Raw genomic sequence first — 23,445 nt, 5'->3', positions numbered from 1 at the left:
CCCCTGCTCGGTAACGGGTTTCGACTTGGAAGAGACCATTGTATCATCATAGATACGAGCTGAATGAATGGCCTCGTCCAATGTTTTACATTTGTTATTTTTTACCTGTATTCGGTATGAGTCTGGTAAACCAGTTACGAAAAACCCCAAAAGAGTAGTGGGATCCATCTTTGTAGCTTTCATCTGCAAGTCACGAAACTTCTGGAGGTAGACCTCATAAGTGAGGTGCTGCGAGGTCATGGTCAAAGCTGAAAACCGGGCAACAACATCATAATCATCCTCTTTCTTGAGGAAAGAATTCCTTCTTGAAGACGTCTTCGAATTGTGCCCAAGTTGTTGGCTTAGGGTTGACTTCCTTCCACTAAAGCAAAGCTTTACAGGACAGGAAACCTGCTGCTAACTGGATCTTCTTTCCATCATCATATGGATGAAACTGAAAGTGAACTTGCCACTTATGTAGCCACATGTCCACGATCTCCTTGGTGCGCTGCTTTTGCTTGCCCCCGAATGGTTCCGGAGTAATGTTGGGGCCTAAAGCAGAAGCCAAGGTATCCATACCCGAGAAAGTAGAGAGGGTAGTGCTCAATAGAGCAATGGAGTTCTACAAAGCTTGCATCTGGGCTGCGATTTGTGCCTGACGTTCCGTCGAAGAAGCTTCGAGAGCTACTTTAAACTCTTGGAAATCTGATTTTGACACAAAATCGTCAAAAAGATCGGCATCGGTACCTTCCGTAGCCGGCAAGCCTTCGCGTTCCACGAGGGGCTCCAACTCTGATTCTTGGGTCGACATCGTGAAGAGGGTAAGTGGAGAGAAAATTGGATCTTTGCACAACAAAAGTGCGAGTGAACTTGAGAGCTTGAGAGCTTGAAAACTTGAGAGATGTGTGGCAAGAAGCCCACTTAAGGGGTTTATAAAGATAGCTCCAAAAGCTAAAAATCTCCAAAAGCTAGGCTTAGCTTTTGCTTTGCTTTTGTGTTTATATATATATATATATATATATATATATATATATATATATATATATATATGGATATATATGGATATATATATATTCTAGGTTCTTTAAAAAAAGCACCTTTGAAACCTTGGAGGAGGGGTTTTAAAAAATTAAACTCCCAAAAAAAACAAAAGTTTGTTTGCGCCTCCCTCACGTAAGTCTGGCCACAAGGCCACGTGGCCTGGGTGCCTGCTTTGCGTGGACTGGGCGCCGGCCTGGCCTAGCCTGGGCGCTCGCTTGGCTTGTTGGCTTGGGCACTGCCTGGGCTGGCTACACAGGCCTAGCCGCATGTAGCGGCTAGTAGCCCAACGCCTACAACACACACGGCCAGTACATCAGTACTGTCGGCCAGCAGACACAGCGATAATGACGTTCTCTCTCACTCTCTCTCGTTCAACGAAAATTGAAACGTGCTTTTCTTTTGGTTTCTCTCCCAACTTGCTCATGCGTACAATCTGCACAAGCGAAACTCTCCTCTTCTTTGCAAAGCAAACAACCCTTCTAAAACTACTATCTCCCGTCAACATGGGTTTCTTTGATGAAGAAAAACTCATACTATTTCTGAAAATAGTAGTATGCACAGAAAAACAGCAAGCTTTTTAACACATATCTTTCTTCGACCTCTTCTTCTCTACCTACCGACTTGCTCGTTCACGAGGTATGCTCCACTGTCAAATCCCCACGGATCTCCTCGTGATCGTTCTCGGTACTCCAAAAATACTACAACTCTCTTATATATAAATTTTCCAAATTTCTTTTGGAACACATTCAAAAACCGGCTACGAATCAAGAAAAATCTTTCTGGAAAAAAATTTCATCTTGAGATAGTGATGGAAAATAGGTTTCCAACAGGGATGCTATTGACATGCACTTTTTTCAGAAAAGTTCATCCTAAGGGCGTTCACATGCGCTTTTGAGACCTCGGCTTCTATATGGGACACCAGTGACATGCACTTTTTTTTGGGAAAATATATCTAAGAGGTCGTTCACGTGCGCTTAGTGCCTAAGAAAATCAAGGCAAATGAACATTCTTTTGACTGAGAGAAGGGTGCGCTAGGTCTCCTTAGGCTGTAAATGGGTTGTAAAAAAATCAAAAAAGAAAAAACAAAACGTGTGCTTGCTTCATTAAGGAGCAATTGGCAACATCAAGATATGGCAATGATAAAGAGATTAAGTGTGCCCACACCCAGACTGAACCCAATGGCTGAAATCTTTGAGCCATTGAGATCCATGCCCCATATGCAACTCCCAATACCATTTGCGATGTCGACAACAAGCGTGTCATCGGTTTTTACACCCCCTATCACATTAATCCCTTCGAGACTTGGTCCCTTGCCTAGCACTACGACAAGTCCTAAACCTTCAGAAATGCTAGTTACCAACCCCTTGTCACATCAATCCCTTCGAGATTTTGTTCCTTGCCTAGCATTACGACAAGTCCTAAACCTTTAGAAATGCTAGTTACCAACCCCCTGTCACATCAATCCCTTTAGGATTTGGTCCCTTACCTAGCACTACGACAAGTCCTAAATCTTTAGAAATGCTAGTTAGCAACCCCTTGCAACCCCTAAATGCCTAAACCTTGGACATATTGACTAATCTAGGAATGGGGGTTGCCCACCAAGGACTAAATGAGGTCCTAACCATATTAGCATCCACACACGACCTCAGTGACTCATCTAATGAGACCGTACAAATTTCCAAAATCATGGGTAAGTACAATGGAACTATTGATCTTGTTCAATTCATGCAAATGTTTGAACAAAGATGTGAAGCCTTTGGAAATCCAAACTGCCCCGCCAAGGTGCATGCGTTGAACCTATGCTTAGTGGGAAAGGCTAGTCTATGGTTCATCACATTGATGCCTGCGACGATTAAGAAAAACTTCAAGACCTTGAAAATAGCCTTTATCCATGGCTTTTTATTAAGACAAGGTGATCGGTGGAGTGCAACACGAGAACTCTATTCGATTGAGCGCGAAAACAAAATGAAACCGTTAGAGATTTTATCCTTCCGATAAAAATCTTGGACTCACGATGTGAGCCATGGGATAAACTAAACAATGCTCAATTGAAGAGATGTTTCATGATGGGCATAAAGCAAAACACCTTACACAACTTGATCATTGTATCCAATCCAAAAACATTCGATCAATGTTGTAAAGAAGCAATACGTTTAGATTACAACATGATGGAGGATAATCACGTTACGAGATGTTCCTCATCTAAACCAAGTGAAGCAAAGGCTAAAGAAAAATTGATCTCGGAATTGTCATTCCCTAAATTCTACACAGCCTTGCTTAAAAGCTTTGAATTGGCATCTCCAAGAGAGGATGAGATCCCTCAAAACCAAACATCCTTAATGCCTCTCAAAGTTATGGGCGAACTGCCTTGTGTTCATTGCTATCACTACATCCATTCCAATCCCCACTGTGCGTACAATAGGCCTATCTTTCTGTACTATCTTTCTGTACTGTATACATTGCAAAGCCTTTGGTTGTCTCACGACACACCCTAATGTCCTAATCCACCTACAATTACCTCAAAACCTCAATCTCATGTATCCCAAACAAACATAGTTTAAAGGGTAGAAACTGCTCAGGAAGTAGTTAAGTAAACATTTCAGTGTTTCTATTGTCATGGACCGTACAAGTGGCAGACTGCATAGTTTGGAATACTTCCATGCATGGAGTCACTGATAAGTTGCAACCCATAGTTTGGAATACTTCCATGCATGGAGTCACTGATAAGTTGCAACCCATATGCGAACAATGTGGCATCGATATTATATTCTAAGATTCCTCTAGGTGAGTTGCTTCAATGCAGCAACATGCCTTATCGAATACAACTCTTAACATCTTGAGTGTGCAAAACAGGTAGTTGTCCACAGTACACCCTTGAATGTTCTTACACGCTTGCGAGCCAAGGCATGAGAAACAGTAAAAAAGAACGCAAAAGAACACACTTAAAAATGGGTAGAGGAGCATGTTTTAAAGTAGAAACCAAAAATAAAAGCAAAGCCTTATAAATCCAAGAAAAAAAAGAGCCAACAAACTATAGAAACCAAGGTTGAAATAAAGGACAGGGGAAAGAACCCAACCCTAAAAGAGCCAAAAGCTACACATGATATGCGAATGCATCCATCTCAAAGGCTACCCCTCAAACCACAAAACCCACATGTGCGACACGTGATTCAAAAGACTAAAAGAAAGTTCATTCTCGTCACATGGGCAAACATAATGAAAAGATGATGATCTAAGGAAAGTTAGAAGATGAAACAAGTTCTAGTATGTCACTTAGTGAGAGGATGAAACAAGTTCTGACTTGTCACTCAGTGCACCTCAAAGTCCAATCAAGAAACTAAAACCCGCACAACCACCCCAAATCAAAAATCATGATCACATGACATATGCGGAACACAAAAAGCAAGCTCAGGAGAGTATGCTTAGCATTGTTGAGTGTCACACAAGAGCACCGGTTATGATTGAACCTCATAATGTGAAACCTTAAAAAGAAACCAAAATGCAAAAACCAAAGAAGTATCGCTTCTCCTTTCAAGAAGAAGAAGAAGACGTACTCCCTACAGAAATGAACTCATCAAGCCAAAGAAGAGTCATCAGAGGAAGATTGCACGAATGATGCAGTTGAAAAAGCACGTGAGGAATTTGATGAATCCCTTACGAAATTTAAGTAATCTCTCAAATCCTTATTTGTAGGAGTGTTCTTATCTCGTGATGAAGCTAGCATAGCTTTAGCCCTTGCACCTTTAAAGGGTAACCATGAGTTATACCAAGATATCAAGAGCTACATAGAATAGGACTGTACGGATTCACAAATTTCCAAACAGACTTCTCTTAAAGTTGTCAAAGGACTGAGGGTGCCATTGTACATAGTGGGCACTCTTGAAAAAGCTGAGAGCCAAAGAGAGGATAAAAGTGAATGGGAAAATGAAACTAAAATGAAAATTGAAATTGAATCGGATATGGGAACATCCTTGGTTCCACTTGAAGATTTTGTCATGGTATGGTTAGATTTCCCTATGGGCAATGATGTTAAGCACAAATGCACATTGATTAGCCCTCAAGCTAGTCATAACATCATGACAATAGACACTTGGGTGTCATTAGGACAACCTAAAATCATCCCTAAAGACAATGGTCTTGCAAGAGGTGCCAATGGACAAAACATTAAGGTTCTAGGTTACTTTAGCTATGCTACTCAAACAATCAATGGAAATGTGAAATTTAGATTTCATGTTATCCCAGATCCCCTTGAGTATGATTTCATCCTAGGTTGGAACTTGGGTACATGACTCCTGGTATTCAATTGACAAATCCATGCAAAAAATCACCTTGAACACTCATGCAGGCATTGTGAAATTGCTATTTACAGGAGGAAGAGACCTTGGAGGAGCTAGAACTTCTAACATATCTTACTCAGAATATCCCAAGAGTTATGGTTGGATTTGAACTAAATAAAACCATCACCACATGATATAAAGTTGACAATACCATCCTACTACAAGGAACATGATCTAACCCTAATGGATTTCTATGATGCTAAATGCAAAAAGCTACAAGTCTCTTCCTCGGAAGCCCCTCTACATAAAGACCTACCATCTATGTCAATGACCAACTTGGATAAAACATCTAACCCTTCAACTCCATTCTCACCAACAAAGTCCAATGGAAAAAACCTCGCAATCAACAGCTATTCTCTTGAAGAAGTCCCCCAAGCACAACCATCTATCTCTAAAAAGGAACTTAAAGGAAAAGCCTCAACCTCGACAACTCCTCATCGACCAATCTCACACCAAAGGAGAAGGTTGCAAGCTCAAAAGCCTCATCGTCGCAGTAGCTGCGGCATCAAGAAGTGCCCCAAGCCTACTCAAAGAAAGAAGCCTCCAAGACATCACCCATTAACTCCTAATGTTCATCAAAGATGGGTGCCTGTGCACGTGCTTCCAGAACAAGGATACTATGATGGAAATTCCATCATATGGTTGCCAAGATCGAATAATGGGAAGAACGCTTCACCACAACACCTTCAACCCCAAAAGCTTCACCTAAATTTCGACAAGAATGGAGGCCCAAATAACACCAAACAAGCCACTCAAACTCTCTCGTGCATATAATAAGTACATAAGAGCTTGCGTGTATAATCAACCCCAATGGCAACCAACCAGAAGCTGTCTCTACCACCTTGACAACACTTGAGCCACAAACTCAAGAGTCAATCCCCACGTCTACAACAGAGACTTATGAGCACGTCAAGAACAAACTCACAATGCTCTTTTCACTCCTCTAGATGAGAAGCATGAGTGTAGACGCTATGCGGTGGACATAAGAACCTATTCTCTCAAAAAGAAGAATAGACACAAGAACCTATTGTTGCAAGGTGGTTTTAAAAAAAACTATGACTAAAAAGAAAAGAAAACAAAACAAAAGGGAGCCACAGTATGGCCTACCTAAAAATGGTAGAATATCACAAGAAATTCCCAAACGATCTTCAATAGCCAATACATTTTTGTTAAGCTTATAGCTTACTATTCTTTTGGCTAAGTTAATGTACTTCATGGATATATTATGAAAGTAGTCATTGTAAGTGCCCGGCCACAGTTTGAGTGTGAACACTTATGGCCATGTATATAAGTGAATATCTCTCATAATACAGAGGACTCTCCCATTGTACAATAGAGTCTTTCTCTTGCTAAGTTCTTTTACTAATCTCTCTCTAATTCATGCTATTAGAGTGAGTGTGTATGAGTGAAGTGAGGTGAGAGGAGGGACGAGTACAAGTAGTGCAACATGCTGGTGTAACAACGCTTGTACTATGAGAGGCATGATGGAATTGCTTTTCAAGGAGTTGTGGAGCTTGGAGACCTCAAGGGTTATAAGCTTGGCCATTGGAAAGATCCTCACGATAGTTGCGGTTCACCAAGTAATCTTCTTGTTTTGGATGTGTTTCAAGGGGATTTGGGTGAGCCATAACAGAGATTGATGGTGGTGAAGTTACTATGGAGGGGGAAGGTGTAGAGGTCTAAGATACACCATGAAGTTGGCAGGTGAGGTTCGTTAGAAAATATGTGATCTAGAATCCATACTTAGTGCAAACCTTTATGGGAATCCTTAGTGGTACCTTAGAATAAGTGGTCTAAGGTTAGAAGACCCTTGTTTAACTTGATTACTATGTGTAGATCAAGTAGGCGACTCCCTAATTATAGTCACCACATTTTAGGTGAGTTAGGTGAGAGATCTTAGGGGAGGTGAAGTGATTCTAGGCCTGTAAGTACCCCTCCTCATGAGCCTATCTAAACAGGCTATACTCATTAACGAGAGAGCTATGTGGAGAGAGTACAGTGCATACTTTGTGTACTTACTTATTGCTTAATATATTAAGTGGTCCTTTGTGGAAATACTCTTTTCATTAGCATTTCATTAGCATGTGTTTATGGCTATGCTTAACTGGTGACTCTTGAGCACATTCCATTTCTCATTGGCTATATCTCATCTTAATATATTAAGTGGTCCTTTGTGGAAATACTCTTTTCATTAGCATTTCATTAGCATGTGTTTATGGCTATGCTTAACTGGTGACTCTTGAGCACATTCCATTTCTCATTGGCTATATCTCATCTTAATCAAGTGATTGCATGTGTTGCTTCATTGGTGTGAGTTAGCTTATGTGGTAACCATCTTCATTGTTTGATTCACTCAACCATTGTTAAGCTTAAGCTCACACCATGTCTTTTAACATGGTATTAGAACTCCTTTCCATGGGAGTGTGGTCCTTGATAGGATACATCTTAGTGGTTGTGGGTGTATGTGTGATTTGTTCACAAGCATTCTCTCTTATCATTATGTGGCAATTTTGGTGAGAGATTCATTGTTTGGATTTGTTGCATTTGAGGGCTGATTCGTGCTCCTTAGAGTGGCACTTTGAAGCATCAAGAAGGCCAAGATTTTTAAATTCTTAGTGCACATTGCTTTGTGACATGCATTCCCCTTTATGCTTGTGTAAGTGGCATACATAGGAGTGCAGGAGGGAAAGCATTATGGTTCATTAGTCTCCTCTTAGTGAGTGGCACATTGAAAGATTAAGGGAGGGATTATCTCTTAGTGGGACGACACACCATTGTGGGCATGGACAAGAATTAGAAGAGGAGAAATTCCTATGTGAGAGAAGGCCTTACATCATCAAGCTAAAAGAGGGTGGATTATTTTTCATCTCGGAGGACAACAAGAATTTTCATCTTGGAGGACAACAGTAGAAATTCATGTGTGAGAAGGCCTTACATCATCAAGCTAAAAGAGGGTGGAGTATTTTTCATCTTGGAGGACAACAACATTGAAGTCAACCAACAAGGTCTACTCCAACCTCAACCAAGCAAAGCCTAACAATCATATTCATCAAAGGTACTCTCTGGTTTCTATATGAACAAAGCAAAGAAATTCAAAGTGACTATTAAACACATGAAAGTGTAGAAAATTGTTCATAACGTGAACCATTTATGGTTTCATGGCGTGAACAATTTCCTGCTATCTCATGACGTGAACTGCAGTCTGCAGTTTTATGACCTACAAATTCAAATTGATAGAACCCTGTGAAAATCTAAATTGGGGTAGTGATTTAGCCTATCAAATCACATTCTCATGCACTTGAGGTCTGGTAAACTCATTGGAGATGACCTTGCTCATGATGATACTGCACCCAACCACCCAAGATCTTCCTATCAAAAGAGTGCTGGTTCATGCCACTTGGCAAGCACTCAATGGAGTGTTTCAGCTCATTTGGAGAGGAAGAAAAAACATCTTTCCCTACAAGATCCAATGGTATCTTTGATATAGCCAGGGGATTTTTTGGTCTCCAAACCAGCATAAAAGATGAAGCACAATTTGCGGGTAGAGGCCTATCAACCAGTGATGGACAGGGTCTAAGACCAGAAGTACTAACCCAGCCTTCGAGTACCAGGTTGTCTAACACTTTGAGGATCAGTGGAACCCCCAAGGTTAGGAGAGACAAGGAAAGTGCGGCTAGGACTGGTCAAGTTTTCTTTTCCCAACATTAGAAGAAATAGAATTAGATTTGAAGAGAGATGAAGCAGATCGACAACTGCGATTATTGAGCTTAAGAAAACAAGAGCTTGATACTTGAAGAACAAGGGCTGAACACAAAGAAATGGAGAATGTAAATCCATTTCAATCACAAAACACCACTGATGGTATGGAATTGGGTATGATTGAAGGAGCAACCCTAAATTTAGAACCTATTAATGAAGATCCAAGGGAGGAGGAAGGCATTAATATGCACAATGAAGGAGACAATTTACCTACGGAAATTGCTAAAGGTGAGGATCGCCTTTATATAAAGGAAGACATAGAGCAAATGATCAATGATCTCATGTTCTTGCAGGACATGGAGCTCTTAATTCAAAAAAGGCGGGTAGAGGCTAATAATGAGCCAGGCCATAATGAGTTGGCCGGACCTACCCATAGACCCGAATTGCCTAGAAGAGCCTATGTAGGAAGAGGACGAGGTCTAGGTAGGGGGGAGTAGCTCCTCAAAGAGGACGAGGTCTAGGTAGGGGGGGAGTAGCTCCTCAAAGACCAATGGTGGATCCGAATGCAAATCTTAACACGATCACAAGGACAGATTTGCTTGATATGGCTTCGAAAATGGGCTGAGGAATGGTTAGGGAACCAGGCATTACTCTAGAATCGAGGCCATCCCAAATGAAGCCACATATCATTTCCAAGCTTATACAAAAGTTCTTAGGGGATGGGGACTTGATCCAACGTGTTGAGATCTTTGAGTAACGCTAGAAGGAAAGGCTCATCAATGGTATCGAACCTTGAAGCCAGAAGATAAAGTCAACTTCACTCGGCTCAAGAATGTGTTCATACCAAGCTTCGCTCAAAGTGGACAGATGGAGTCTTGTGGCTTAGCTTCACAATATTAAGTAGAAAGATTATGAGTCTATGATGCAAGATTATGTATCCCGACTCAAGCACTTGAATTCAAGATGTAAGCTACGAGAGAGGGTAACGGATGATCAATTATTGCCTTGTTTCTGTAAGAGGGGTCCAAGATCATAACATGCATGATTATCTAGTATTAGCCTGACCGGCTACCTTAGATGCATGCTATAAGTTGGCAATACAATATGAAGATAACATGATTGAATTGCCACAACCTGAAGATGCCAAGGCAGCTTCAGTAGCAACATCGCGAGTCTCAAGTCACCAGGACACAGGAACTCGAAGCAAGAAAGTTGGAAACATGACTATGGACAAGCTCAGTAATGCTATACTGGACAAATTAAGAGTAAGGTTGCTACTGTATTGTGCTCATTGTGTGAAATTAGGAAACTATGACACTTCTATGTGCAGGTATTCGAAGTTCCAAACCGTAGCACAACTGTCGACACCCAAAGTTCCATTAGCCTTACCAACACCACCCGTGCAAACCATTGCGGCTGCAAGGCAGCTAAACCCATCTAGCTTACCAAGAGGGATGTTCTAGATACAAGACACGTTGCCCTTGCCCCGCCACTTGTTCTACCGCCACATGCCAAAATCAACCAAGTATTGATTAAGGAGCCATTGGATGAGGGTGAGATTGTGCATGAGGTAGAAATCAATAATGATTATTATGAGGAGGCCGTGGAGATTATGCCAAAGTTTTATGTTTTACAAAAAAACGTGCTAGTGCCAGTGTTCCAAACCATGGTGAAATGGAAAGGTAAAGATGTGAACTCAGGTATGAGAAGGGGGCCACTACAATGTTTTGGTTACAGTGGACCTCATCGAATAGTAGACTGTCCTAACAAGAATGGGAGATGAAGCTCAAAGAGGATTTGCATAATGGGAGATGAAGCTCAAAGAGGATGGAAGAAACAATGGTGTTCCCCGACAGTGGTGCCAAAAATCATCTTTTTAGTTCTATTTTTGGTGAAGGAATGGGTTTTACCCTTGTTTTAAAGCTTTTCTTTTTTTTTTCTTTTTAAAAGCTCCTACCAAGGTTCAAGTGGGCAATAGCAACAAGGGGACTAACAAAGTGTATGTTCTTGTTGAGGCTAAGTAGGTGTGGGTATAGCTACATTATTTGTGGTGGTATTGGACAAGGTATAAGGCATGCCCATTCCTCTATCTTTGCACTAAGAACCAAACATTGTCTTGTTTTCTAGCTTTGAGTTGCTTAGGTTTTGGCTAATACATGGCTTGGCCATTGCTTCTTCCTACCACTAGTCTTCACTAGGCTAATTCTAATTGGAATCTTTCATTACTCTATGGTGAAATACTTATTCACTCACACCATTTCTCTAGACAAAGACCTCTTCAATAGTGAAACACCTTTCCACCAATGAAACACTTCTTCATTGATGATAATTCTTCTTAATAATGAAAATCTTCTTTAACAGTGCAACACCTTCTCACTTATTGATTTAGGTTTCACCTAAGAAACATCCTTTTAGTGATGAAACACCTTTTTCCCACCTTGAGTCTTCAAACTTCCTATATATAAATTTACAAGGGGAAATTGTCACTTAGAGTTCACTTGCTTCTTGCCCAATGCTTCTCTTACTTATTTTATTTACTTTATCTACTCTCTTCCTCACATTTAGTTTCTATTTTCTTTCCACAAGCTAGCTGTTAGCTCCCCACATGCTTCTTTTCTTACTAGTTCTTCCTAATTATAGTTCAAATAGAAGCCCATAGCTTACTCATTCACTTAATTTAAGCATCTGGCGTAGTCGATGATGTAAGTTTTCAATTGATAAAGTGAATTTCTAAGGGCAAACTTGTGGCACTCTTTGAATAGGTGTGTGTGTAATGTACTTTGGCACGAGAATGAGGGTGATCAAAAAAATTAAAAAATCTATTATCATGAATGACCCATCCTTAATTAACATGCATTTCCCTTTTGTTCAACAACCCTCGAATTTGAAGGGCTACCCCAAAATTTCATTAGAAGGGCTCATCTTAAACCTCCTCCATTTCCATGTGAAGAGATTGGAAAGGCATACTTATGAATAACTAATGATTTTACTTTAATTAAAAAATGACTACTCTCAACTCAAGAAGACAAATAAAAAACTTAGACCATATGTATTTTTTAAATTTGCTGACTAAAATTCCACAGATTCAATTTTGAAAAAAGACATTTATGCAGTATGATTGTAATACCAATATTCCTCTTTTTGCACAAAGAAATTTTAGGTTATGGATGTTATCATCATTGCCAGTATCATCACCTTCACTTTCATTTAGTAATCAGCAATGCTATTCAAGCTACCTTTTCTATATTTAATCATGAAATCAAAGTCCTGCATCAATTCAGCCCACCTAGTCTTTTTACCTTTCAAGTCCAGTTGATCACAAATTAACTGCAAAGACTGATGATCTGTCAAGACCATAAACTGAGACCTGTAGAGATACTGTCTCCATGCCTTTAAAGCATGAATGATCGCATATAACTCTCTCCTGAATTGGGTACCTAGTCTGTGCATCGTTGAGTTTCTTACTTTCGAAGTCCATAGGCTTCCCATCCTGGAACAAAGCTGCGCCTACTGCAAAATCACTAACATTAGTCTCTAATGTAAGGCCTACTAGGATCTGGTAAGGCTAACACAAGGGTACCTAGTCTGTGCATCGTTGAGTTTCTTACTTTCGAAGTCCATAGGCTTCCCATCCTGGAACAAAGCTACGCCTACTGCAAAATCACTAACATTAGTCTCTAATGTAAGGCCTACTAGGATCTGGTAAGGCTAAGTGACAAGGGTACCTAGTCTGTGTATCGTTGAGTTTCTTATTTTCGAAGTCCATAGACTTCCCAATCCTGGAACAAAGCTGCGCCTACTGCAAAATCACTAACATTAGTCTCTAATGTAAGGCCTACTAGGATCTGGTAAGGCTAACACAAGAGCATCTCAAACTTTATTTTTCAAAGTATTGAAAGTTTCTTGTAGCTTCTCATTCCACTCAATTGGAGAATTAGACTTCTTATTTTTACCTTTAAGAAGGTTGGTAAAAGGCACTATCAACTTTGAATAATCCTTGATAGATTTTTGAAAAAATACCACGAAATCTAAGAAAGATCTTAATTGCTCAACCATATGCAGAACTGGCCATTCCAAAACCTTTTGGATGCGATCCAAATCTATACCTAAGCCATCTCCAGAGATCTTATGACCTAAGTATAACAATTCCTTTTTAAAGAAATCACACTTAGATAATTTACAATATAGTTTCTCCTTCTTGAGCCTTCCTAGAACCTCTTTAAGATGATTCTCATGCTCAGCCAAAGTTTTACTGTATATTAAAATATCATCTAAGAAAACCACCATGCATTTTCCTAACAGATCCTGAAATATATCATTCATCATATGTTGGAAAGTTGTTAGTGCATTAGTGAGACCAAAGGGTAACACTAAAAATTCATAATGGCCATAATGTGTCCTAAAAGCAGTTTTAGGAACATCTTCTTGTGTAATATAGATCTGATGATAACCGATTCGCAAATCAAGCTTTGTGAAATACTTAGCTCCTTGCAACCTATCAATAAGGTTGTTTGATCTAGGCAATGGGTATTTGTTTTTAATTGTAACTTTGTTAAGACATTTGTAATCAATACACATCCGCCAAGTATCTTGATTTTTTTTCTTAACCAGGAGAACTGGTGCACCCCAAGGAGACTTACTTTGTCTAATTCGACCCATCCTCAAGTATTCAGCTAGTTGCTTTGCTACCTCATCTTCCTCACTCTGGCTAAGCCTATATGGATGAATACTAACAAGTTCCACACCCACCAGCACTAGCTTAATTTTATGGTCCACCTCTCATTTAGGAGGTAATCCATGAGGTAACTCATCATGAAATATATCTTGAAATTCACTCTTAATGGAATCTAACACTTTACTTTCCCAAACATCCAAAGAAACAGTGTTTACATCAAAATGAACACATGAAGACACTGGATCCATAACCAATTGAAAAAGTTCACAGTTAAAAAGATTTTCCATTAACTCAAGCTCATTAATACAAGTTTCCTTGGGTACAACAATGTTTCTCTGAAGAGTAACAAGGTTTCCATTGTGATGGAAAGACATCAAATGTTTGACCCAATCAACAGAAAAATCTTATTTTTTTATGAAACCATTCCATCCCTAGAATGATGTCAAGTCTATGTGAGTACAGCTAGATATCTCACGGTAGTTCTGACACCTTCTTATCCCAAAATTGAACTTATCCTCTAGCCATCCTGATCTCGTACATGTGATCATTCTGTGTGGTTTCTAACTTCATCCTCTATACCACAATGTTGTTAATAAAATTATGAGTACTACCAGGATTAAACAAAATATGAACTTGATGTCCATTTATTGACCTATAAACACAAAATAATTTGTTCGGACCAAGAACGTCTTTACTGAAAGTACAATCTGAACATTGGCTTCCTTCAAGATACGTAATATTGACTTCAGAAAATTTACCTTGAAGTTCTATAATGTGTACAAATTTCTTTGGTATGAATTTCTTCAGTGCCATCTTTTGTCCAGGCCCGCTGAAGGTGCTGTAGCTCCATTTAAAGGACACAATTTCTTCATGTGTCCCCTTTTTCTTGCATTTGAAACATGTGATATTATCCTTGCTCACAAATTTATGCTTCCTACTGACGTTGTCATAATTTTTTGGTTTTGGTGTGAAAACTAACTTTCTTTTTTGTCCACTATTTGAAAAAGTGAACATGGATTTCTTTTCATTAGACAATGGTTTTGAAGTGTTGGCACCGACCATAGTCTTATGAAAAACCTGAGCTGCCTGAATAGCATCCTCAGTCGTTTTGACCTTGCATTTCTTTACCTCGTACTAGTAATCACGAGCTAGACCATTGATGAAAATCCCACACAAGGTATGATCATCAAACTTGGCTTTGGCAGCAGCCAATTGTCTAAACTTCTTACACATAACTGTCAAAATTATGTGTAAACTTCTTACACATAATTGGCTTTGGCAGCCAATTGTCTAAACTTCTTACACATAATTGTCAAAAGATTGATGCTATTTTTAACAAGCTTGGCAATTATTTCGAATTAATCCTTTGGTTGGACAAACTCTTTTTTAAAAGCTTCCTTGAAACTTTGCCAAGTGGTAGAAATGGAATCTTCTTTGAGATCCTTCGACCAAGTTAATGCCTTTCCTTTTAATAACCCTTGCGCCATATGTAGCTTTTGTGCGTCAGTGAACGGATGAAGGGTAAAATGTGAAGTCCACCTATTGAGCCATGCATCTACACATTCCTGAGTCTTCTCCTTTTTCTCACCGCCATACACTTTTGGTGCAAACGACGGAGCAACTGCTTTGGTAGGAGTAGGAGGTGCCGCCAAAAGAGCTTTTTGCAAAGTCAAAATCTGCATCTTTAGTGACTCCATCTCGTCATGGCATTTGGCAATAGTTTCCTCTAGACACTTTATCACTTCCAAAAATTCACTCTTTCCAACAGCCTTTTCTTCTTCAACTTGAAATTTTAGATCTTCCCTACCCAAGTTGGGATGACCACTCATGTCATCGACATTATCATTGTTTGAGAAGTCAATATGAGCCATGGTAATAAAGTCAAAAATCATGGTTCACTCGAATTCAACTTTCCTTGCTCTCTTTTGACCAAAATGATATAGCAAATCAATTCGCTAGAACTAATTGCACATAAGAAAAAATGCTTTAATTAGCATTTGGTGGCTAAACAACAATAAAAAATCATGAAAATACTGTCTAGAATTAATCCAAACAGAAACAACTACAAATACGAGGCACACTCGCATTAATTATATGCGAATAATCCGCATCTATCTAATGTTAGCACGTAAAACACGTACTTCAACACTAAATAACCCCTGAAAATATTAAATTCTCGAGAAAAAAGAATTATCATGATTTTTTCCTATTTTTTTAGGGCCTCAAAATTTACTAATTTTGAAATCCACCAAATTTTATCTTATGGAACTCCAAATCTAAATTTTTCCATAAACTTTTAGCAATGAAATTTACCAAAATACAATTGATATTTCAAAAATACTAATTTTTAGGATTTCTAAAATAGTTTTTAGAAATTTTCTAGTTTTTGGTAATTATTGAAAAAATTTACCCTGAGAATCCCATTGAACACGAAAATTTTCAATTCCACCCTCGACAATTCTCAAATCCAATTAAAATTTTCAATTTTAATAGATTTACTATTTTTCTTGGTTTAAAAAAATATTTTTTTAAGGAATTTGAACGGTGAGACGGGTGTCAGGTTTTTTTCTGTAAAGCTGTTTTGAGTCAGTGTACATATGGTGTGGATGGTTTGCAAATAAATTTTGCCCTGAATGCCCTGGCAAGTGTACAGACGGAATGGCTTTGGAGTGATTTAGTGAATGCATTTTTCTTTGAAGCAGCTGCTGCTGCTGGAGACTTGAATTTTTTATTGTATGAGCTTTTAGTCGTCAAGAAGGTGTCTGGGATGTGTATAAATAAGAGGTGGATGAGCATGAGGATATTAATGATGGGTTTTGATGAGCTTCTGGTGAAAATAAATGTAGATATGCTGGTTTATGTAGAGAGAGCTCAATGCAGACTGTAAATATTGAACTTACAAGGGACGCCAGCAAATTTTAGATTGCTTTTATGCTTGAGTTTTGAGAATCTTTCTGGTTTGGAATGGCCGTCTTGGTAATGATGATGTTGATGATGAGGCAGTGTGGGCGGCTCTGGTTTTGGAAAGGGTGTGGGTGCAGTGTGATAACCCGGAGCACAAGGAGAAGGAGAGGCTATTGTAAGTGGTGGCCATTATTTTGAGGTAATAAATAAATAAAAAATATGATACACTTGGCCACTTTATAAATAGCCAAGTGGAAGGTCTTTTGGCAGCCAGCGAGACCGTCTAGAAGACGGTCGAAGGGTGGCGCGACGACATGAAGGAGGGGTGGAAGGTGTGAATAAAAAAGTGGAGAGAAGGGACGCCGTTTACGCGGGGGAAGGAAAAAAACCAGTGTGTGTTCTGCAGGTGAAAGGGAGGAGAACCAACGGGAGAAAGGTGTGGCGACTCGGAGCGAGGGTCCAGTGTGGAATTGCAGGGAGAGAATCGAAAAAAGGAGCAGCAGCTTCAAAGTGGAGAGAAGGGACGCCGTGTGCAGAGTGGGTGAGGCGGAGACAACACTGGAGTGGCCGCCTGGTAGTAGAGGAAGGCATTGGAGAGCTACAGACGGAGGGTGTGTGGAAGAGAGTCGGAGTGCCCTGCAGTGCTAGAGAAGGTACTGGAGCCGCCTTGTGCAAGAGCAGAGCTTGGCGAGTGATTGTGCTGAAGAGCCTGGCTGGGGACTTCCCGGGCACTGACAGGTTAGCTAAAGAAGTAGGCAAAGAGCGTAGCTCTGGTGGACAAGCTCGTGTGGGTGAGCTGCAGGTTAAAGGTGTTGGCCACCTCATTGAAGGAAGGCTGCTGGTCGAGCTGTTCTGCAGGCGTGGAAAGTAGAGGCCAGGATTCATGTTGGTGCAGCTGTGGATTTTCTACTGGGAGGGCTGTTTGTTTGAGGCCTCTGGTGTGAGACCAAGAGAAGCTTAGGCAGTGTGTGTGTGAGTTGTTTGCTGAGAGTGTGATATATAAAGGAGAGTGCGAGGATGAGTGGTTGAAGCTTGTCAATTAATAAAATATGTGTGATGTAACCCCTTGTAAATGGATAATAGGGTTTGGGTTGATTAGATGTGAGTGAGTTAGCCTTGCTGACAGATAAAAGGCTTTTATAATGAAATATGTGAGCTGTTGAAACTGCCTTTCTTTGGATATCTCTGGGTAGTAGAGAGAGAGAGAGAGAGATTTTTTTCTTTCCAGCTAGAGAAGCTGGTGGTGCCCCTTGTGCTTATGAGTGTTCTGAAGGTGGTGAGTCAGCGAGCTATAGTGGTTTTCTTGTGTTCTTGAGCTGCCTCACATCTTTCTGGTGCCCCCACTGAGGAGTTGCTCTTTCTGGTATAGTTTGACTGAGGATTGCTCTGTTATTTCCTTCAGTTATCAGGGTGTGTGCCCTAGGGTTGAGAGTTTCAGAGAAGGTGCTTTCTTGGGATCTGAGGTGAAGTTAGGGGGTTAAGATGATATCTTATCCAGAGTTTTATGGTAGCCCTAATGAGGATGTGGCAGACTTCTTGGAAAGGATGGAGGTTGCATGCATAAGCAACCATATTAATGAGTCGGTACAGGTGTTGCGGCTTCTGAGCATCTGTTTGAAAGGGGATGCAAGGACCTGGTACAGGACTTATGAGGAGTCATTGAGGGTTGCTGTTCCACATCTTGATATGACGGAGAATGGATTATAGACAGCACTTAGCAACAGATTCAAGAAGGTGGAAGACCCCGACAAGGTTTGGCACGAGGTGCAAGCTCTGACACAAGGTGAGTTTGAATCATTAGATGATTATATGAAGAAATTTTCTTTGCTATGGGAGACTCTATGCAGGGCTTTAGGGGAAGACCAGGTGCCGCCTGATATGATGAAGAAGAACAAGTTTGTAGCCGGGCTTAAGAGGAGTATTCGCTGGAAAGTGGAATTGAAGAAGCCCAGGTCTTTTGAGGATGCGGTAGAAATTGCTAAGTCAAAAGATTGGAAGCTGCAACGAATGAATCAGCTGGGGATGATTCCAGTTGTAGCACAGCCGGAGATTCGTAGAGTGGAGGCTACACCCATGAATGCAATGATTGAGAGGAAGAAGCCCACTGAAGCCCAAGCTATGCAGATGGTGCCTCAAGCTAATCAAGGAGTACCTATGGTTCCTGCAGGTTCTGATGAAGGATTGCGGCAGGATATGAAACAGATGGTTGATCTTATGAAGAATTTGAGCTTAAATTTAATGGGAAGTACAGGTGGTGGACGTGGTAGGGGCCGTGGCAACAATCATGAAGGGGGAGATGGACAAGCAGGGTATGGACGTGGTCGCGGTAGGGGCCGTCATTTCATCCCTACATGTTGGAACTGTGGTGAGCGTGGTCATCTGAGTACAGATTGTGATAAGCCTCAGCGTATGGGTGGTGATATGTACCCACTACCTTCACAGTTACCTGATAGGTCAAATGATTATGGTATTGATATCAGGGATCAAGCAGGCCCCAGTGGAATCACTACTGAGGAGAAGGGGAAGGCAAAGGTCATGAATGTTGTTACTCTGGAGAATGTTCAGGTGAGAGAAGAAGGGGATGTGATGCCTGTAGCGCACAACAGATGAAAGAGAAGGAAAAGGGGTGGCTGGACCCAGCCGCCGTAAGAAGGGGACGCAGCAGGAAGGAGAAGATGTGAAAGCCAAAAGGAAACGGAAGCCTCGCAGAAGGTTCCAGGTGTCAGACTTCCCACTGGGGGATGGGCAAACCAGCTATGACTTGAAATCTGATTTGGTGAACAGGAAGGCAAACATCACCTTTGGACAGTTGGTGGAGATGGTGCCAAAATTGAGAAGACAATGGAAGAGACTGGTGAATCCAATGGAAAAGGAGTCAGAGAAGAGGTCAGTCAAAGTACTATCTTTAGAGGAGCTTCCAGATATTTGCCCTATTGTGGAGGTGTGGAGTAAAGATAGGAGCCTTGGTCAGGCCTATATAGATGGAGGAGCTCAAATCTGTGTGATTACCCAATCATGTGTGGAGCAGTCAGGCTTGAAGGTGTCTGGGGTTTCTGGGTTTCGAATTAGGATGGAAAAGGTAAAATGTCTTGGTATGATAAAGGAATTGGAGATTGAAGCTTTTAATGTTAAAGCTACTGTAGATTTTCATGTGATGCCTGTGGGTCTTGGTGCTTTTCCAATCATTCTTGGATGACCCTGGTTGTGAGTGGTGGGTGCAGTACAGGACTGGAGGTATGGGACCATTTCTTTGCATAATAAGCAGGGTAATAAAAAATCTTTTGAGATGCATAGTAGGAGATCTTTAAATGATGTGTGGGAGAGGCCACAGGATTCAAGTGAAGAGGAAACCACCACCACTACTTCTGAATCAGAGATGGATTCATCGACTACTGCTTCTAGTGGAGAAGGAGCAGATGTGGCTTTTCTTATATCAGAGCAACTGGGTGATGAAAATAAAGAAGTGCATGAAGTGGGTGCTGAGGGAGAAGATACTATGGGGTCATATGAAGTGATTGAGGAATTACTGCAGCCAAAGATAGAAGTGAAGAAGAAGCAGGAGTTGATTGAAGGAATGCTGAGTCCGGATCTCTCGAGTGGAGAAAAGGTTAGATATGTTAATATGGTGTCTCATTTTCCAGAATTGTTCATCACTTCTTATAGAGAGATTCGAGGATTTAAAGGGCCAGACCTAAGGATTGAATTGAAGGAAGGTGTAAAAACAGTTAGGCAAAAGCTTCGCAGGATGGGACGAGAACAAATGCAGGCCCTGAGAGAGGAAGTTGATAAGCTGTTGAGTGCAGGTTTCATTACACCAGTGGATACAGCTGAGTGGGTAAGTCCTACGATGGTGAGTCCAAAGAAGGATGGCAGGTGGCGTATATGTGTGGATTTCAAGCCTTTGAATGCTGCTACGAAGAAGGATTCTTATCCCCTACCTTTTTTGGATGAGATCTTGGATACTGTAGCTGGTTATGAATGGTATAGTGTTTGTGATGGGTATTCAGGTTATTTCCAGTTAAAGATTGCAGAAGAAGATCAACGCAAGACAACTTTCATTACACCGTGGGGGTGTTTCTGCTACAAAGTTCTTCCTTTTGGATTGATGAATGGACCAGCCTACTATCAGAGAAGGGCAAATTGGGTATTATCTCCTTTTGGATTGATGAATGGACCAACCTACTATCAGAGAAGGGCAAATTGGGTATTATCTCCTTTTTTGAACAAGTTTGTGAAGGATTTTATTGATGATTTTTGTATATACAGCTCCAGGCAAGAGCATTGTGATAAGCTGGCTACAGTTTTTCAGCGTTATGATGAGTGTGGTGGTCAATTAAATCCAAAAAAGTGCTTTTTAGCTCAACCGAGGGTGAAGCTTTTGGGCCATGTTATTTCAGAGAATGGTATTGATCCAGATCCTGATAAAATCAAGTCTCTTCTTCTTCTTCCTACACCAAAGAATACAAGGCAACTGGCTACTTTTGTGCAAAAGGTGAAGTATATGGCTCGATTCATCTCTCTATCTTCACAGTTGTTATATCCTTTGCAGCAAGCAGCAAAGCATGATCCTTTGCATTGGACGGAGGAGTGTGAGGTGGTTTTCCAAAAAGTGAAAGAAGTGTTGGGAGCTATTCCTACAATGCAGGCGCCTAATTGGGAACAGGTATTTTATGTCAATCTTTCAGTAGGTGAGGATGCTATTGGAGCTATGTTGTTACAGAAGGGGAAAGAATCAGATTATATGCAACCAGTCTACTGTGCTAGCAAAGTAAAACTTGCCAGAGAGAGGTTGCTATCAGAGGTGGAACTTGTTATGGTTAGTGTACTATATGCATGTAGGCGGTTCCGCCATTACTTATTACTGCCTCGCCCTTTTGTGTTTTTGACAAGCTACACTTTTTTGCCTCAGTTGATAATGGCACAAATTTATCTAAAGCTATGATGAAGTGGGTGATTGAGTTGCAGGAATTTACTTTCTCATTCTTGGTGGAAGAGAGTACCAAGGCTACCTTTAACGGATCTACTGACATATAAGGAGAGTCCTCTTCTTATAAAGGAGGAGGCCATCAAGAAGCCAGTTGAAGATGCGGCTGAATTGGTGAATGCACACTTATTATATTTTGATGGTTCTTACAGGAAAAGCCATGATGCAGCCTCAGGAGGTTTGGTGCTTTATGATCCACAGGGTTGCCTTGTTTTTAAAAAGGGTGTTAAAGTGGATGCACATAGCAACAATGAAGCGGAGTATCTGACTCTGGAAGTTGGATTGCAAATATGTTTGAAGCATGGTGTACACAGGATTCGCATTTCGAGGAGATGCATTGCTTGTGGTAAAATAGGTATTGGGAGTTTGGAAGTCAAAGAATATGTTACTCAAAGAAATGTGTTTCAAGATTAAAAGTCTGCTGAAGGAATTTGAAGCTTGGAGTCTTAAGCATGTGGATCGAGGCCATAATGAGGAGGCTCATGAAGCAGCCCAGGGAATGATTGGTGAAGTTTTGGTTCTTAAAGCTCATGCATCATTTTATTGTGGCAGGGAGAATTTATAGGATGTTGAGGAGTTTTTGTTAACAGGGATGATTCCTAATGGTATTGACAGATCAAAAAAATATGGTTTCATCAGGAAAGCTACAAGGTATGTGATGGTTGGTGATGCTTTGTATTTGAAAGGAATTGATTTGATAATGCGAAGGGTACCTTGGAAGGAAGAAATCTACAAAATTCTTAAGCAAAACCATGAAGGAGCATGCGGTGGACATTTTGCTTCAAAGATTACCTTGCATAAGGTATTGCAGGAAGGTTATGTATGGCCGAGTATACATAAGGATGTTAATCATTGGTGCAGGTCATGCAAACAATGCCAAGCTCACAGTAGACGGATATTAAAGCCTGAGATGAGAAAGACAATTCTTGCTTATGATGTTTTTGAAAAATGGGGAATTGATGCTGTGGGACCATTACCTATTACCAGCCGAGGAAAGTGCTACATCTTGACTGCAGTTGATTACCTTTCTAGATGGGCAGAAGTAAAGGCAGTGAAATAAATTACTGCTAAGGAGGTAGCAAAGTTTGTATATCAGGATATCTGCTGTAAGTTTGGTGTGCCATTGGAATTGCTTTCTGATCAGGGTCCAGGTTTCAGAGCAGAGCTTATGGATTATTTGTGTACAAAAATGAAGATCAGTCTCGCAGTTTTACCACACCTTACTATCCATAGTGTAATGGCTTGAATGAGCGGTTTAATGGTGAATTGATCAAGATTTTATCTAAGGTGACAGAGCATCAAGGCAAGAATTGGGATCTGGAGTTGCCTGCTGCCCTTGTGGGCATACAGAACAGCAATTAAAACTGGTACGGGTTTCACTCCATTTCATCTTGTTTATGGGAAGGAAGCCTTATTGCCTATTGAGGTGGAGATACCAGCTGTTAAAATGTTGGAGAAGCTTTTGGAAGAACCTAAAGATGCCCTTAAAGAGCGGCTATTATATTTACAAGAAGCACAGCTGAATAGGGATAATGCTTTGAAGCATTATGAAGATATGCAGGCAAGGACGCTGGAGAAGTTCAACAAAAAGATTAAAAGCAAAGGAATTATGAAGGATGATCTGGTATTACGTTATAATAGCAGGCAAGATAATGCCTTTCATAAGAAGTTTCAAATTAAGTGGGAAGGACCCTTTTTGGTGATGCAAGGATTTGCAAATGGCACTTATCAATTGGCAGACCTAGATGGGACTTTACATGCTTCCAGGGTAAATGGATACAGGCTGAAGAAGTATTATGCACGTTTGATGGTGATTATACAGGATG

This window comes from Cibotium barometz, chromosome 20 (assembly GCF_041138505.1).
Source record: "Cibotium barometz isolate CiBa-2024 chromosome 20, ASM4113850v1, whole genome shotgun sequence".
Classification (NCBI taxonomy): domain Eukaryota; kingdom Viridiplantae; phylum Streptophyta; class Polypodiopsida; order Cyatheales; family Cibotiaceae; genus Cibotium; species Cibotium barometz.
Note: the sequence above shows the minus strand (reverse complement) of the source record.